Here is a 12,674-nt window from a genome sequence, read left to right on the forward strand (position 1 = left end):
AAAAAAAAAAAGTATAACTGACTTCCAGACCAGAGCTGTTAAGATTTATACAAATTTGGGTGGGGAGGTTGGGGACAGAAACACTGGAAGAAATGCCTGATGTAGGTAACGGGGGAATGGAGGCAGCAAACCACCATGGCATGTGTGTACCTATGCAATAATCCTGCAAGATCTGCACATGTACTTCAGAACTTAAAGTATATATATATAAAAAGATTTATACAAATTTCAATTTTGAGAAATGAGGCTAAGAAGCAGATTCCAAACTTAAGAAAGCTAAAGACAACAATTTATGCTCATGAAATGTGAGGAATTTGTGTGCAGATGCAGCAAAAACTAAACACCATCAACAACAGTAAAAACCAGCACCTCAATCTTTCCAAATGTGAAGAAACACATTTCCTTTGCCAGATTAAATATGGCAAATACTTAAGCAATGCTTAGTTTTGGTGTGAGGCTAGCTAGCACGGGAGAAATAATACTGAACCTGGCCAGGAGAGAAGGAGCAGTAACCTGCTCTGTAATAAAACCACAAAGCCCTCTGAGCTCAGTATATTCTTTCTTAATCTAACACTGAATCCTCATTTTGGTGCCAATTCCCCATCAGCTCATTTCAAGACTAGCAATGACAAGTATGTAACTTAGAACTCTAAGAGTTTCTCATGAGACTAGATGTAGAGAAAAAAGCCAACCCAGAATTTTTTTTTTTTGAGATGGAGTTTCGCTCTTGTTGCCTAGGCTAGAGTGCAATGGCGTGATCTCAGCTCACTGCAACCTCCACCTTCCAGGTTCAAGCGATCCTCCTGTCTCAGCCTCCTGAGTAGCTGGTATTACAGGTGCCCTCCACTACCACTGTCCAATTTTTGGTATTTTTAGTAGAGATGGGGTTTCACCACGTTGGCCAGGCTGGTCTTGAACTCCCGACTTCAGGTGATCTGCCCGTCTCAGCCTGCCAAAGTGCTGGGATTACAAGCACTTTGGGAGGGATTACCGTGCCCAGCCTTGCCAGCCCAGAATTTTAACACTTAACCTGGTACCTTGCATACACATACATTGTGTTTAATAATATTTTTAGCAACAAATTGCAGAGGCAAACAAAACAGCTTATCCCCCCCTGCCCAGGGTCTTACTCTGTTGCCCAGGCAGGAGTGCAGTGGAACAACCACAAGAGATTTGACCTCCTGGGCGCAAGAGATCCACCTCAGCCTCCCGAGGAGCTGGAACTACATGCCACCATGCCCTGCTAAATTTTTTCTTGAGACAGTCTCACTCCAGAGTGGAGTGGTGTGACCTCGGCTCACTGCAATCTCTGCCTCCCGGGTTCTAGCGATTCTCCTGCCTCAGCCTCCTGAATAGCTGGGACTACAGGTATGTGCCACTACACCTGGCTAAATTTTTGTATTTTTAGTACAGACGCGGTTTGGCCAGGCTGGTTTCAAACTCCTGGCCTCAGGTGACCTGCCTGCCTCAGCCTCTCGAAGTGCTGGCATTACAGGGGTGGGCTACCTTGACTGACCTAATTTTTTTTTTTTTTGTAGCGATGAGGTCTTACTATGTTGCCCAGGCTTGTCTCAAACTCCTGGCCTCAAGCAATCCTCCTGCCCCAGCCTCCCAAAATGTTGGGATTACAGATGTAAACCACCGTACCCAGTCAAAACAGTTTTTTTTTCTTCCGCCACTACCCAAGTTTTTAACTATATAAAATGTCTGACAGTTAGATGGTAAGTTTATGAGTATTTGCTTATTATTCTGATTCATAACTTACATACACATTGCATATATTCTTTTATGTGTAGCAAATATTATATTGTGAAATAACTATTTTTAGAAGAAACATGGGTGGGTGTGCTGGCTCACGCCTGTAATCCCAGTGCTTTGGGAGGCCAAGGTGGGCAGATCACCTGAGGTCAGGAGTTGAAGACCAGCCTGGCCAACATGGAGAAACCCCGTCTCTACTAAAACAAAAATTAGCTGGGTGTGGTGGCGCGTGCCTGTAATCCCAGCTACTCAGGAGGCTGAGGCAGGAGAATCACTGTAACCCAGGAGGTGGAGGCTACAGTGAACCGAGATTGTGCCACTGCAATCCAGCCTGGGTGACAGTTCAAGACCTGGTCTCAAAAAAAAGAAAAAAAAAAAGAAGAAGAAGAAGAAGAAACACACACAAAAGTGAATAAATCACAAGCCATTAAGCATTTCTTTTTTCTTTGAGACAGGGTCTGGCTCTGCCATCCAGGCTGAAGTGCAGTAGTATAATCTTGGCTCACTGCAACCTCCACCTCCTGGGCTCAAGCCATCCTCCCACATCAGCCTCCTGGGTAGCTGGGACTACAGGTACCCACAACCACATTCAGCCAATTTTGTATTTTTTGTAGGGACGGGGTTTCACAATGTTGCCCAGACTGATCTCAAAGTCCTGACTTCAAACGATCTGCCTGCCTTGGCCTCCCAAAGTGCTGGGATTATACGTGTGGGCCACTGTACATGGTCCATTAAGCTTTTCTTATTGTAAAATGTCAGCCTGGCAGGGCCGAGTGCGGTGGCTCACGCCTGTAATTCCAGCACTTTGGGAGGCTGAGGCGGGTGGATCACCTAAGGTCAGGAGTTCGAGACCAGCCTGGTCAACATGGGGAAACCCTGTGTCTACTAAAAAATACAAAAATTATCAGGCGTGGTGGTGTGCACCTGTAGTCCCAGCTACTCAGGAGGCTGAGGCAGGAGAATTGCTTGAACCTGGGAGGTGGAGGTTGCAGTGAACCAGAGACCACACCACTTCACTCCACCCTGGCAACAGATCGAGACTCCATTTCAAAAAAAATAAAAAATAAAAAACAAAATATCAGCTTGGCAAAGTGCTTCAGGCACAGGGTTCGGCAACCTGGCCAAGAGGACTGGAGCTGGCGGCCTTGTACCCTAGTTACCTGTTGCTCTGCCTACGTTCACATACCAGCCTCTCACTGCCTCCCAGCAGAGCATGTTCAAGAACTGCATAAATTATAGATCTGTTAGTTGTTATAACTAAATAGTTATCTACCACAAGTTCAAGAAACAGTTAATTTCCCATTCAATCCATTTTGACCTGGGACACAAACTATGATCTTAGCCAAAGATCTTGTGCTTTTTTTCTCTGAGTAGTAAAACTAAAAGGTCAGAATGCAGGATTGCTAAGCATCTTTTAGTATAAACAATTTTCAACTGAGTCACGATAGCAGTCAATCCTGGGGGTACGCAGGAGTGGGCAGTGGCTGTAAGCAGAAGGGCAGCTTCTGGGAATGTTCCTCATGCCCTGAACAGGAAGCTTCAGGGTCTGGAAATGTTCTATTTTATTGTGGCAATACATAAAAAAAATTGGCCGTTTCAACCTTTTTCAGTGTATAGGTCAGTGGCATTAAGCCCATCCACACTGTTGGGCAATCATCACCCCTATCCCACTCCAGAACTTTTTTTATCTTCCCAAAAGAAAACAATGTATCCATTAAACACTAATTCCCCATTCCTCCTGCCCCCACCTCCCAACCGCTGGCAGCCACCATTCTACTTCATAATTCTATGAATTAGACTGGGAGTGTTCTCTCTCTTGATCTGGAGGCTTTGTTAGTAACAATTCATGGATCTGGACATTTACCACTTTTTAATTTTTTTTTTTTTTTTGAATCTCTAAATCTACTTGACATTTACCACTTTTCCGTATTTATATCATACTTCAATGAAAAAACCTAAAATGTGAAATTAACATTGGATGAGGAATTAGAAAACATGAGTTCTAAAGTCTGAATTTGCAAATGAATGGCCCTTATGGAAGTTAGTTAATCTTTATTATTTGTTTATTTATTGGTAAAAAAAAAAAACAGTATCTTATCTCCAGATAAGTATATATAATTTTGTGCTATATTTGAGAGGGGAGAGGGGGCATCAGTGAACATATAATAGTGATTTCTTAAAATGAAGACTAGCATAGACTTTCTTGCTATGGTGGTGGGGTTGCCACATTAGACAAGAGCCCTTATTAGGTGCTTTCTATAGTTATAGGAACTCATCAACTTACCCTGACTGTCACACTGTCACATTAACTGTGTGGATCTTCCCTAAGGACACTACACGTATTGTTAGAGAATCTAATCTCAAACTATCTAGTGTCCTCTTTTAATCAAAAGCTCAATCATAAGAAATACATTCATTATTAGAATCTTTTGAACTAATCTGGAATGCCTGAAGACAGTTCTTTTATACTTCTCAATATCCAAATTCTACCCTTGGGTTAAGCTGGACTTCCCAAGGTCCTGTGTACCCTCAGAGTGCCTTTGTTGGACCTTCATCAAATTGTATTTAAGGAACTGTCTTTGAGTAATACCCTCAGTTTATATTAAGAAAATAACAAGCCTCAGTCTCAAGAGGTTTACTGTGTTTATGTCAGAAATATTGTTAAAAGCATTGTGCATCACATCTTACTGTTCTCTTTGTGAGGACCCAGAGGAGGAATTTTTCTTTTTCTTTTTTGTTTTTGAGATGGAGTCTCACTCTGTTGCCCAGGCTGGAGTGCAGTGGCATGATCTTGGCTCACTGCAACCTCTGCCTCCTGGGTTCAAGTGATTCTGCTTCAGCCTCCTGAGTAGCTGGGATTACAGGCATGTGCCACTATGCCTGGCTAATTTTTGTATTTTTAGTAGAGATAGGTTTCACCATATTGGTCAGGCTGGTCTCGAACTCCTGACCTCATGATCCAACCGCCTTGGCTTCCCAAAGTGCTGGGATTACAGGCGTGAGCCACCAAGCCAGGCAGAGGAATTTTTCTCACATTTGCATAGTGGGAGCAATTGTCGGCTTTCTATTCTTAGCATATTCTTTAAGAAAAATCTTTAGTGAAAGAAAGCTTGTTATATAAAGGAACACAATAAATAAATCAGGTGGTCTATGAACTTCAGAAAACTAATTAATTGTTACACATTTAGATAGATACTCTCAGAAGTTTCCAAATTCCTAGATGATTAAAGCTTTAGAAAGATAAATCCTTTCAAATACCCTCACTTGAAAGAAAGTTACAAACTGTTTTTTTTTTTTTTTTGAGGGCATGAGATGTACTCTACCTAGGATATCTCCAAAAGTTTCTATAGCAACATTAGTTTCTAATTATTAGAAATAAGGGCAAAGGAAACTTTGGATTACTGAAATCTAACTATTCTTTAATTGAAATGTGGCAATGTTCTAACTTACAGTAAGAAGTAAACTGAATTCTATTTATTCTCGAGTGAGAGTGATCAGAATTTTTCTCTTCGTTTTGAGACAGTCTCACTCTGTTGCCCAGGCTGGAGTACAGTGGTGCAATCTCGGCTTGCTGCAACCTCTGCCTCCCTGGGTTCAAGCAATTCTCCTGCCTTAGCCTCCCGAGTAGCTGGGATTACAAGTGCCCATCACCACTATGGCTAATTTTTGTATTTTTAGTAGATACGGGGTTTCACCATATTGGCCAGGCTGGGGTTGAACTCCCAACCTCAGGTGATCTACCTGCCTTGGCCTCCCAAACTGCTGGAATTACAAGAGTGAGCCACTGCACCTGGCCAAGAAAAAATTTAAATGGCATATTAAAGAGCTTATAAAACAAATGAGTATTTTGGAAAATCATTTACTGAAATAGTATTATGATATGAAGTATTTAGAAGCTTAATTTGGTTTTTCTTTATGACATTATCTCTTAATAATATAATATTATGTTACAATAATATATTATCTTTTAATAAAGGCCCTAATGGAAATCTCAAATAATTTGGTAACTACAGAAAGCTAAGCTAAAGGAATTATTATACAAAGAAGAAAAATAGTCTCTTAAGAAATTATAGGCCAGGCAGGGTGGCTCATGCCTGTAATCCCAGCACTTTGGGAGGTCGAGGCAGGCAGATTACCTGAGGTCAGGAGTTTGAGACCAATCTGGGCAACATGGTGAAGCCCTGTGTCTACTAAAAATGTATGTGTGGTGGCCGGCACCTGTAATCTCAGCTACTTAGAAGGCTGAGGCAGAAGAATCACTTGAACCCGGGAGGTGGAGGTTGCAGTGAGCCAAGACCGTGCTATTGCACTTCAGCCTGGGCGTCAAGAGCAAAACTCCATCCCAAAAAAAAAAAAAAAAAAAAAAAAAGTTATAGCCCACAAATATTGTGTGATTCTACTTGCATGAGGTACCTAGAACAGGCAAATCATAGAGACAGACAGTAGAATGGTGGTTGCCAGGGGCTGAGGAAAGGGGAATGGGCAGTTCGTGTTTAACAGGTACAGTTTCAGTTTGGGAAGATGAAAAAGTTCTGGAGATGAGTAGTGATGGGTGCACAACAATGTCAATGTACTTAATGCCACAGAAATATACACTTACAAATGGCTAACATGGTAAACTTTGTTATATATATATATAATTTTACTAAAATTTGAAAACAATTATGGCTCATTTACAGATATTTCATATAATTCTGATTAAGTATATATGAAATACTCAGGCTCAAAAAGTAATTCAAGATGTTCTACTACTTTTATTTTAACAATTATTTCCATTTGGTCACACAAGTCTATTCTTTTTTTTTTTTTTTTTTCTTTTTTTTGAGACAGAGTCTAACTCGACATGTCGCCTAGGTTGGAGTGCAGTGGCGTGATCTCACTTCACTGGGTTCAAGCAATTCTCCTGTTTCAACCTCCGGAGTAGCTGGGACTACAGGTGCATGCCACCATGCCCTGGCCAATTTTTGTATTTTTAGTAGAGACGGTGTTTCACCATATTGGTCAGTCTGGTCTCAAACTCCTGACCTTAGGTGATCCAGCCGCTTTGGCCTCCCAAAGTGCTGGGATTACAGGCTTAAGCCACTGTGCCCAGCAAAATCTCTTCTTAATTACATAACAGAGTCTAGCATCAGTAATGCTTTTTTTTTTTTTTTTTTTTTTTTGAGACAGTGTTTCACTGTTCTTGCCCAGGCTGGAGGGCAATAGCGAGATCTTGGCTCACTGTAATCTCTTGAGGCTCAAGACGGGCCTGACTAACATGGAGAAACCCCCTCCCTACTAAAAATACAAAATTAATTGGGCATGGTGGCACATGCCTGTAATCCCAGCTACTCAGGAGGCTGAGGCAGGAGAATCGCTTGAACCCAGGAGGTGGAGGTTGCAGGGAGCTGAGATTGTGCCATTGCACTGTAGCCCAGGCAAAAAGAGCAAAACTCCGTCTCAAAGAAAAAAATAATTCTACTCGTCACGAAGCTTTTAGTGATAGACCTCTTAGCACCATATCATCACCAGAAATATCAAATAAAAAATATAAAAAAGGCTGGGCGTGGTGGCTGAACACCCATAATTCCAGCACTTTGGGAGGCTGAGGTGGCTGGATCATGGGGTCAGGAGTTTGAGACTAATCTGGTCAACATAGTGAAACCGATCTCTACTCAAAATGCAAAAATAAAATTAGCTGAGTGTCGTGGCGGGCACCTGTAATCCCAGCTGCTTGGGAGGCTGAGGCAGGAGAATTGCTTGAACCTGGGAGGTGGAAGCAGTGAGCTGAGATCACGCCATTGCACTCCAGCCTGGGTGACAGTGCGAGACTCCATCTAAAAAAAGGTGTGGTAGCAGGCACCTGTAATCCCAGCTACTCAGGAGGCTGAGGCAGGAGAATTGCTTGAACCCAGGAGACAGAGGTTACTGTGAGCTGANTTTGAGACAGAGTCTTGCCCTGTTGCCCAGGCTGGAATGCAGTGGCACGATCATGGCTCACTGCAACCTCCACCTCCTGGGTTCAAGTGATTCTCCTGCCTCAGCCCTCTGAGTAGCTGGGATTATAGGCACATGCCACCAGGCCTGGCTGATTTTTGTATTTTTAGTAGAGACGGGGTTTCACCATGTTGGTCAGGTTGATCTTCAATTTCTGACCTCGTGATCTGCCCACCTCGGCCTCCCCAAACTGCTGGGATTACATGTGTGAGCCACCGCGCCCGGCTTACTCACTCTTCTTTCAAGAAACTTAGATCCCGAAAGATATGAAGAAGTTGCTCTGACCCACGATTTTTTTTCAGACTTTTAAGAACAGGACTAAAGAACTCTATTCTAATCTCTCTGTAATATTTCAAATGTTAATAGAATAGAAAACTGTATATAAAACAATCTGGGGAATTAAAGTCAAAAGCTAGCAAACAAATAGAATGGGTAAACATTAAAAATGTCAATTTTCCTCACTTTCTGTTGACTTACAAAGATACATATGGGCAGGAAGTCTGCCTTATGACTTCTCCCCTCTCAAGTTAGATATTGTGCTTCCTCTTCCTCTCACTCTGCCCTGCTTTAGCCATCAACAAAGTTCTTTAAACAAAAACACTCATGACCTCTGGAGGATGAGGTAAGATAAGGATGTGAAATTGCAGTGCTAACAGCTCTCTTGAGAGCGCACCAGGCTGACACCGGCAGACAGGGCACAGGGAAGCTGCATGCAGGTCCTTCTCCTCCATGCGGGTCATGCACTCTGCACAATGAGGTTCCAAGGCTGAGAACAGGACACAGCCGGAGTTGAAGCAAAAATGCACTCTCAAGTCCAAGAGAATAAATGGACAAAAGCCCTTGTGCCTTTGACACAGACAGAGGCTGAGGAATGACTATGCAGCAGTCTAAAGCACAATCTACAAAAGATGCTTTTGGCCGGGCCCCATGGCTCATGCCTGTAATCCCAGCAGTTTGGGAGGCTGAGGTGGGCGGATCACAAGGTCAGAAGTTCCAGACCAGCCTAGCCAACATGGCGAAAACCATCTCTCTGAAAATACAAAGCTGGGTATAGTGGCATATGCCTGTAATCCCAGCTACTCGGGAGGGGGGAATCCACCCGCCTTGGCCTCCCAAAGCATTGGGATTACAGGTGTGAGCCACTGCGCCTGCCCAAAATTGACTTTTTCTATCGAAATGTCTTTTTTGTTTTTTTGTTTCTTCTCCCATATTCACGACTTCATGCTTGGAAGCTGCAGGACCCCTCTCTCTTACCCACCCCATTTATGCCAGATGACTATTCTTTACACAGATAGACAAACCAAATATAGGCATACATATAGTCATGAGAGAAAATCTGAAAATATAAAGCAAATGTGCACTTTGGGAGACCAAGGCAGGCAGATGACTTGAGACCGGGAGTCCGAGACCAGCTTGACCAACATGGCGAAACCCTGTCTCTACTAAAACTAGAAAAATGGCTGGGCACGGTGCCTCACGCCTGTAATCCCAGCACTTTGGGAGGCTGAGGCGGGCAGATCATGAGGTCAGGAGTTTGAGACTAGCCTGGCCAACATGGTGAAACCCCATCTCTACTAAAAATACAAAAATCAGTTGTGCATGGTGGTGTGTACCTATAATCCCAGCTACTCGGGAGGCTGAGGCAGGAGAATCACTTGAACCCGGCAGGCAGAGGTTACAGTGAGCTGAGAAGCCCTGGACATCTAGCCTGATATTATCAGGTAGGTCTTGTTGTTGCTCCAAGCCGGCTGGGCTCTTACAGTGAGGCTATGGTGCTCTCCTATGAAACAAACAATTCCACAGAATATGGACATTACCCAATGCCACTTTGTGACCATGAAGGATCAAGACAGAAATGAGAAATCTATAATGAAGTCTGAACATGGACAAAGCACAAACACTGTCCAAGACACAAAAATGACCAAACATCCACCATCCTAGCTAATATAACTGCTGTTTCTTTGCCAATCACAGTTTTAGCCTTGGTGTAGTCTTCCTTCCATTTAGGTAAGATTTATTAAGTCATGCAATTACAGAATCATGCTTGGGTTTCAACAGCCATTCAGGGCAAAGCCTATTATTAAATCCTTCCCAAATCTAACACGAATCCCAAATCAATTAAGTCCTTTCTAATACCCTCTTACTGAGATAATGCCCCTAGTTCCCCATGGGGTACATTCTCCTGAACTGCAAAGAGTAATAAGCCCAACTTGCTCAACTACACATGTGTTCTTGGTGGGCTTCAGTTGAAGAGCACTGACAAAGCAGAAAAATAACGTATAGTGCCATCTCCCAGAGGCAAGCACTGTGGGTATTCCGGCCTATTTCCTTCCTGACGTTTTTCACTGAATGTCTTTATATATATAGTTGAAATCTCCACACTGTTCAGTCACCTTTATTTCCTTCCCCTCCTCAGGAATGAATGCATAATACATTTGTTGTTGTTTCATAAAGATTTCTGTTATCATCTAGAAGACAAGCTCCTGGGAGGTAAGACAATGTCTTATGTTTCTTAGTCTCTGCACAGTCAAGGATGTATTTAGTTTATAACAAATACCTATTGACAAAGTAGGATTTTTTTTTTTTTAAGATGGAGTCTCACTTCTGTTGCGCAGGCTGGGGTGCAATGGTATGATCTTGGCTCACTGTAACCTCCACCTCTCAGGTTCAAGCGATTCTTCTGCCTCAGCCTCCTGGGTAGCTGGGATTACAGGCGTGCACCATGACGCCAAGCTAATTTTTGTATTTTTAGTAGAGATGGGGTTACACCATGTTGGCCAGGCTGGTCTTGAACTCCTGACCTCAGGTGATTCACCTGCTTTGGCCTCCCAAAGTGCTGAGATGACAGGCATGAGCCACTGTGCCTGGCCAAAGCGGGGTACTTTGAATATTCAGACCTTGGTCTGAGGCCTAATGATTTTGGCAAATAGCACTGAAATTCTAGATGAATGAAGTGTAAAGCTGTTCTGGTGTGAGTGCCATACAGTGAATGAAACACAACAATTATTCTTCTGGGTCCAAATCTATGATGCTCCAAATACCACATGCCTCATGTCTGGCATGTCTAGAAATATATACCAATCCAACTTTTCTCTTTAGTTCATGAAATCCCAAGGACAAGTGTGAAAGGCTTATCATTTTATCACCATGATTGCGGGAAATTCATAGAAACAAGCTTGGATTATATGTGTGTGCTTATTTGTATATACATACACAACCACATACATTGACCAAAGCAAATGAAATCTCACTATCACAGTTCCTAATGACAGAGCCATGGTGGCTCATGCCTGTAATCCCAGCACTTTGGAAGGCCAAGGTGGGCAGATCACTTGAAGTCAGGAGTTTGAGACCAGCCTGGCTAACATAGTGAAATCCCGTCTCTATTAAAAACACACAAAAAATTAGCCAGGTATGGTAGCATGCACCTGTAGCCCCAGCTACTTGGGGAGGCTGAGGCAGATTTGCTTGAACCTGTGAGGCCGAGGTTGCAGTAAGCTGAGATCACACCACTGCATTCCAGCATGGGTGACAAACAAGGCCTCTTTTCTTGACACCCTGTTTAAAAAAAAAACAAAACAAAAAACAAAAAACCAGAGCCAACGAAAGGGAGGGAAAATGCCATGATGCATTCATCATCAAACTTGTTTGATGCAAAGAAAGAAGCATATGCAACCAAAGCAGGGTTTCTTAACTTTGGCATTACTGATATTTTGAGTTGGATTTTTTTTTTTTTTCCCTTGAAACAGTGTCTCAGCTCTGTTGCTCAGGCTGGAGTGCAGTGGTGTGATCATGGCTTGTTGCAGCCTTGACCTCTTAGGGTAAAGCCATCCTCCCACCTCAGCCTACCAAGTAGCTGGGACTACAGGTACATGTCACTATGCCCAGCTAATTAAAAACATTTTCTTGGCCGGGTGCAGTGGCTCACACCTGTAATCTGAGCACTTTGGGAGACTGAAGCAGGTGGATCACAAGATCAGGGGTTTGAGACCACCCTGGCCAACATGGTGAAACCCCATCTATACTAAAAATACAAAAATTAGCTGGGCGTGGTCATGCATGCCTGTAATCACCACTACTCAGGAGGCTGAGGCAGTATAATCACTTGAACCTGGGAGGTGGAGGTTGCAGTGGGCTGAGATGTCACTACTGCACTCCAGCCTGGGCAATAGAGTAAGACTCCATCTCAGAAAAAAAAAAACAAACTTCCTTGTAGAAGACAGGGTCTCACTCTGTTGCCCAGGCTGATCTCAAACTCTTGGGCTCAAGCGATCCTCCTGCCTCAGCTTCCCAAAGTGCTGGGATTACAGGCATGAGCCATCATGCCTGGCCTTGCATAATTCTTTGTTGTTGGCTGTCCTGTGCAGTGTGGAATATTTAGCAGCATTATCATTCCTCTGCCGTAGTGGTAAACACATGTCCCTAGACACTGCCAAATGTTCCCTGGGAACGTGAGGTAGGGAGGTGGGAAAATTGCCTTAGGTTGAGAACCAGTGAACTAAAGCAACATGTTTTCATGGCTTTTACCACCAGCTATGTCCTGGTGACAGGCAAAACTATAACCCAGCCAGGGGACTCTCCTGAACTCCCAACCACAGACCCAACATCCTGCTCGACCTCTCCACTTGGATATCGCCAAGGCACCTGAAGCTCATCTCTCAGACCTCGTATCCAAGCTGCAAATTCATCTACCTTTTCCTTTACCTCCCAACTCTACAGTTAATTCAATGTCCTACTAATTAAAACCTTCAAACAGTTCTCATATTTATATCTTCCTTGTTTTTCCTGTGATAACACCTTAGTTCGTTATTTTTTCTTTTTCACTGATGTTTCTGAGTCATACCTGCATTAGTTCTAACATGCTTAATTTCGTAGCTTTTAGTTTTACTGGCTTTTTTTTTTTTTTTTTTTTTTTTTTTTTTTTTTTTTTTTTTTTTTTT

General features: G+C 43.0%; 1 protein-coding gene across 6 annotated transcripts in view; it reads right to left on the reverse strand.

Annotated features, from left to right (window-relative positions):
• NVL (nuclear VCP like) overlaps positions 1-12,674 on the reverse strand; it is a 95,595-nt gene that overhangs the window by 9,667 nt on the left and 73,254 nt on the right. The gene's annotated exons all lie outside the window — the stretch shown is intronic.

Source organism: Cebus imitator, unplaced genomic scaffold (assembly GCF_001604975.1).
Source record: "Cebus imitator isolate Cc_AM_T3 unplaced genomic scaffold, Cebus_imitator-1.0 Scaffold42, whole genome shotgun sequence".
NCBI classification, from domain to species: domain Eukaryota; kingdom Metazoa; phylum Chordata; class Mammalia; order Primates; family Cebidae; genus Cebus; species Cebus imitator.